The sequence below is a fragment of the Kryptolebias marmoratus genome, linkage group LG12, assembly GCF_001649575.2.
Source record: "Kryptolebias marmoratus isolate JLee-2015 linkage group LG12, ASM164957v2, whole genome shotgun sequence".
NCBI classification, from domain to species: Eukaryota; Metazoa; Chordata; class Actinopteri; order Cyprinodontiformes; family Rivulidae; genus Kryptolebias; species Kryptolebias marmoratus.
Window position 1 is genome coordinate 18,627,010 of NC_051441.1, and position 6,380 is coordinate 18,633,389.

The window sequence follows — 6,380 nt, forward strand, 5'->3', positions numbered from 1 at the left end:
CACACACGACCCCCGCGCGCCTCTTTTGTTGCACCGTCTGACAAATCGTGTTCATGCATTTTTCATCGGACTCAGTCATCCGAGGCGACTCCAGCCGCGCCGTGAAATTCACCCACAGAAACGTTCAGCGGATCCAGATGTTGCGACCTCACCCCGATTCCTGGTTCTCCCTAGTCTGCGCGTGACTCCCATCAGTTGTAAACCAACAAATAAATAAATAATAAATAAATGCATAGCTGTTTTTTTTTTATTTTTATGAAGAGGCAGGAGAAGTGTGACGGATCCACGGATCACAAAGGGTTAAACTGCACAGAGCCGCATTAACCTTTACAAAGAGCTGCTCCACGTGACGCGGAGAAGAGTGTCCTCAGAGCCAGTGTAGGATTTTTTTTTTTTTTTTTTTTTTGCTGTTTACTGTTGTCTCCACTAGCCTACTAACCTAAAATAAAGCTGGTCTCTATGATCTCGGGGAAGATTCTAATAATGACACAGAAATGCAGCCGTTTGCACAACTATAAGGTCCAATCTGCGCTATTACGCACAGCTTTGCGTTATAACTGTGGAGTAAAGCGCCGCTGACCCTGCCTCGTTACAACTTCCAGCCCCTCTCCTCTCCTCTCCTCTGTTGCCCTCGCGTTCAGCCCCACAAGAGGCTGGGAAAATCCTCGCCTTGACATTGACCCACAAAAACAAACCCACGCTCGTGTGCGCACGGAGCGCACGGTTGAGCGGAAACACTCCGGGCACGCATGGAAGTTCGGCTGGCAGGAATCGCTTACCCCGTGGCTTTTAAAATCCACAGAAGGCGCACACAGATTCGTCACCGTGCAGCGGTGTCCCATCGGGTCTTCAGTCCGCTGCAAGCCTCTCCTCCTCCTCCTCGTCTCTGAGCAGCAGCTCTCTCTCTGCTGGTGTTAGCGCCGGTGGATGCCGGAGTGTGACCACGGCGCCTTGTTTTGGTGCGCTCCTCGCGTCATGATGGCTCCCTCCCTCTTTGTTTTCTGTTTTTTTTCCTGCCTTATTTCCTCCTTTCGCTCTCCCCTTTCTCGCTCCCGAGCCTCTAAATGTATGTTAGTAGGTCAGTGGTTGCATAACAAGACGCTTTGGGTGCCTAGTCACGTTTTTTGTTTCTCTCCTGGCTCGGCCCACCTCCCCTCCCCTTCCCTCCCCCTCCTCCCCACCCCTCTGAGCTCGCCCTTCGCGTCCTGTTGCAGGAGAGGAGCTGCAGNAGGAGGAGCCAGGCTCGGGGAGGGGAGGGGCCGGGGATGCATGCCAGGTTCAGCAGTCAGATGAGGACAGATGATACTCCGAACAAGGTAAGCAGTCATAAAAAAAGGGCCACAGTGTACAAGCACACGCAGAGAAACAAGTCCTGGACACGGCACTGATAAAAGAGAACCTGTTTCATCAACCACACCACGTGATTTAGGGAAATCACATTCAGCCTGTTCCTGCTAAACTTGGACAACGTGTATTGTTTGTTTGTTTCTTCCAGGAGTTCAATGTTTCAACATTTAGAGAAACTTTGTGTTTACTGTTACAATGATCCCCTAAAATTAATATTTAGGGTGTAAACTTAAAAGGATATTCCAGCCATTTTGAAGCGGTGCTTGGTGGAAACATTATGAACAAGTAATAGCTTGCCTGTTTTAGATAGCTCTTTGAGCAAGCTCATTTTTGAGAAATAAAGTCTGACAGGACTGAAGAGCTAACAGCTAATCCAAATTACTGACTGCATTTATTCATGCTAAAAGTATTCACGCACATGTTCCAACATGACTGAGCACCATTGCACAAAGCAAGGTCCATAAAGACATGGATGAGAGTTTGATGTGGAAGAACTTGGCTGACCTGCACAGAGTCCTGACCTCAACCTGACAGAACAGATTTGGGATAAATTAGAGTGGACACAGTGAGACAGACCAACATCACAAATGTGCTTGTAGAAGAATGGTCAGCAATTCCCATAAACACCCCTAAACCTGTGTAAAACCTTCCCAGAAGAGTTGAAGCTGTTAGAGCTGCAAAGTGTGGGCCAACATCATATTAAACCATGTGGATTAAGAATGGGATGTCACTCAAGTTCATCTGCATGTGAAGGGAGACAAGCGAATACTTTTGGCAATATAGTGTAGAAGTACTGGACCAAAAACAGGAACCTAGAATGAGAACATCTTCTCCATCAAGTGCAGCTGGTTCATAACAGCAGGTGGGGCGCTCCCCAACTAAAAAGTCATTCGCCCCCCAAAATAATTCCTCCTTACTTAATTACTTAGCTTGTTCTGTATTGTTTTGTTCAGTGGGTTTCACCATTTTAAATGGAATTTGAAATGGTTTTTGGTGATTTTTTTTCAGTTTTTTACTTATTTGCATGTATGGAGCAGGACAGGTCAACACTTGTATTCGTCAGTAGATTTATCAAGTGATCAGAACTGCAGGCAGCTCCAATAGGGGCTCATGGGAGCAGAAATAAGTCTGCCCCATGGACTGCTGCTGGTTTTAGCTCATTGATACAGCCACTACTAACACTGACCTCATGTGATCTTATCTAATGCAGGAATGGCTGCAACAAAATCTGCTGTGTCCAAAAGTGGAGATTTCCTGTAAAAAAAAATGTATCTGTAAGACTAAATTTAGAAGATAATTAGCAATCATGCACCTTGGAGCAGACAGACCAGACATGGACAGAACCCAGAAAACTAAAGACAAACGGGAGATAAAAATAGGACATGATAGGTTTATTTTCTGCTAATAGCAACATGTAGATCGCCCACAGGTAGAACTTATTTAACAAATTATGTGGCTTCTGAATGTAATAGAAGTGGTGAATATAAATGCACACATTTCTCAACAGAACTTTACTAAATTATAATTTAAAAAAATATATAAATTAACAGCAAATTTGGCCTTATTGCTGTGGCTTCCTGTTTGTTATACAGAAGTGATTCAGAAATTTTACAAGTTGTTTTTAAGGCACAAAACGAACTGTCCCCAGGCCATAAAAAAAGGAACTTTTATGTTGTCATGTTTACACAAAATCCAAACACAAAAAATGGAGGGAATTTTTGAAACAGTTTGTTTAACTCGTTAATCATTTACAGGCCTCAGCTGATGCAGATTGATCCATATGCTGATTAAACAAGCTTGAAATATGATGCCAGATAAGTAAAGGGAAGTACGTGAAGTCTTCTAGGTTCAGTGTTGGGAACTGTTTTTCGAATTTCCATGTCATGTGAGTTGATGTTTGTACTCTTCAAAAATCATAAAACTTGATTGTGTGAAAACCATAAAACACAGTAAAGCCTCACATTTCTTGAGGGAAGGCATATTGCCCATCACCTTTCATGCCAGGATTTTAAAGTAAGATCATTTTATGTTGAGAAATGACAGAGTTAAAAATGGAAAATCTCATGCAATATTGCATAAGGCTCAGAGTATGAATGACTCTCAGCTGCTACCACATACAATTTTAGATCAATATCTGTTAAACTAGCAAAGTTCTAGCATTTTTTGTGTTGGCTAATGTTGATTAGCTATAGCAGCCTAAATTGAATTGACTTCAAAAAGTCAGTCAGTTGTAGATGAACATCCAGTGATTACTTTCTGAAAGTTTTGTTTAAGTGTAAGTTCAGTCATTCAGTTCAGTCACCTAAAGTCCAACATTATGTGACCTATTTAAAATTTGAATGATGTTGCTTCTGTGAGTTATAGAGCTTAGACAAAACCTGGGTTTGCTCATGCATTATGCCAAAATCCCACAGTTGCCTGTGTGGAAATCTTTTATTTTTTTGTGACATGCTGTATGATTTAAAGCTACCAAAAATAGAGCACACACACTTTTCAAGCTTTTGTTTTTTGTTTTTTTTGTTTGTTGATTTTGGTATGGCTTTTTACAAAGCTGCATTTTAAGGTTTACCATTGGCATCCTTAATTAAACCACAATGCAACACCCACAGGATTTTTTTTCTTCTCCTTTAAATAGAATTCATTAATAATAATTTCTAAACAAAGTTGTTGTTGTTTTAAGTTACATACATTTTGTGTGATCACCCTTGCTTCTCAGCAGTGGACTGCCATGCCTTTGTAATGACTTGGGAAATCACACAGATTAGGATTTAATTAGTGTAAATGCGTAAACTGGAAGAACATTTTGGTCTCATTGGAGCAGAAGTGGTTGGATGGCACTCAGTGTTCACCTTTGTACTGTTGTGACATGTAGAATAACGCAATCTAGTTAAACCAGCTCCTGTGGATGAAATGTCACATTTGGTCCGATCAAATTACCTGTTTTGATTCTTTTTAATCACGGGCAGGAATGTGAGTCTCGCTGGAGGCAATGAAGTGGCTCATGCAAAGAGCAGTCAAGGTTTTTGTTTTATTACTCATCTAATTCAATCACTGTCCTCTGGGTAGGCTTTTTAAATAGGCTCAAAGAGCTGAATGGTTATCAATCACTGAGGCACGTAGAGGACTGGATCAGAGTATGAGACACACTTCTGGAGGGGTAATAAATGTACTGCGTGATGGCAATCCATGCACTGATCGTTTCAGAATCTTTAAATAGCTGCCATTTAATCACAGGAAGGAAAGCGGCCCACCACTTTCACTTTTACACAAAGATTTATAGACTCTTCTCTTTGGACTCTCATTAGAACTCCCTGTCAAAAATCTTTATGAGTCCTGCCACAAGCGCAGAGGGTGGGGGCTTTACAGTCAAGTGCATTATCTACATAGGGATTAAAATGGGCAAATACAATGGACTTCCCAAAGGCTGATCTTGACTACAGATGTGTTCAATTGACTCCTATGAGTTGAGTAGAAGAAAGCTGGACTTTCTTTACTGCTTCTTGAAAGACGTTTCACCTCTCATCTTGAAAGGCTGACTCTTTAATTGTCCCTAGGTGTGAGTGAGAGTGCGAATGATTGCTTGTCTCGTTTGTCTCTATGTGGCCCTGCGATGGACTTGCGACCTGTCCAGGGTGTCCCCCGCCTCTCGCACAGTGACTGCTGGGGATAGGCACCAGCTCCCCGCGACCTGGAATGAAGAAGCGGGTAAAGAAAATGGATGGATGGATGGATCTTGAAAGGCTTTGTCAGTTAGGAACATTTTGAACAAAAGGTGAAACGTCCTCATGAAACAAGAAAGGAAGCCAGTTGCCCCCTTATGTAGAACATTGGCGATCCTTGAGGACCACTTCCCCGCATGATTTGGTTGTTTCTCTACTCCAACACAGCTGGTTCAGTGATTAAATTACCTCTTCAGCACGGTGACAGTAAACTGGGTCCTGACTGAAGCTTGGAGAAGCATTTTGGGAGAGGTGTGATCATATCTGTGATGTGGCGGGTTATCAGAATTTGAAGCAGGCTTGGCCACGCTGTGATCGCGACAAGGTCATTAAAACAACCTAGCATAGAGTACACTACCCATGGTGGTAGTGAAGAGCTAAGGTGGCGTGATTTCCTTCCACCCAGATCGATCCTGACGTGGTCCATGAAGGTTGGGTCAGAGTGGGCATATATAAATGGTGGGGGTGAGGCACAGTGTCTTGGAGACATGGAAAATATCAGGGAAAACCTATTTGTGGAGTAAAAAGAGGGTAGCAGCATCATAATTGGCTTCATACTGAAAGAGGGTTTAAAATTTCCTACAATCCAGCCATGTCCAAATAGGTCTTGTAGGTCATGGAGAGGGCAGTACGGTCAACATCCATCCATCCATCCATCCATCCATCCATCCATCCATCCATCCATCCATTTTTGTACACACTTTTCCATGCAGGCTCACTTCGAGCTTGTTTACGATAGTATCTCCTGTGGTCATTAGGCGAGAGATGGGGTACACCCTGGACAGGTCGCCAGTCCATCACAAGGCCCACACCAACATATGTTCATTAAATCCTTTTAGATTTCATGCGCAAGTCCTGGCAGCAAGAATATTTGTACACGCAGATTGCTATTTATTCTTAATGGATTCAAGTTATTTTTACTTTTGACACATGAATTATTTGATTTTCGTTTCCAGCTTGTCTTGTCTCAGGTGTCTTTTAATTATTGCTCCATTTATATACTTTCTCATTGAAGGGTTGGGGTTAGTGTGTATGTGTGTGTGTGCACGCGAGTGTAAAAACACATTCTCAGAAGGTAACCCCCAACTGCGAAGCCGCACGTCTGAGTTAAACATTGATCACCATTCCTTTGCACCTCTTTGTCTCCTCCTTCAGCAGGAGGAGACAGACAGCGCAGAAGGAGCGAAGGCATTGGCCGTGAACTTGGAGACCCCTCCCCCCATTAAAAACACACACTCTCAGACCTCCTCTGCATCACTCCGTCTGTTTTTGCTACCCATCCCTATCCCCACCCTAACCCGACGTCCACCCCCC

At 43.2% G+C, this 6,380-nt stretch overlaps 1 protein-coding gene across 1 annotated transcript in view; it reads right to left on the reverse strand.

Annotated features, from left to right (window-relative positions):
• LOC108247484 overlaps positions 1–1,117 on the reverse strand; it is an 11,376-nt gene extending 10,259 nt beyond the window's left edge. The window contains exon 1 of the mRNA XM_017435643.3: positions 780–1,117. The gene's annotated coding sequence lies outside the window, so the exon portion shown is untranslated. The remainder of the gene's footprint in view (positions 1–779) is intronic.
• Positions 1,118–6,380: the final 5,263 nt, after the last annotated feature.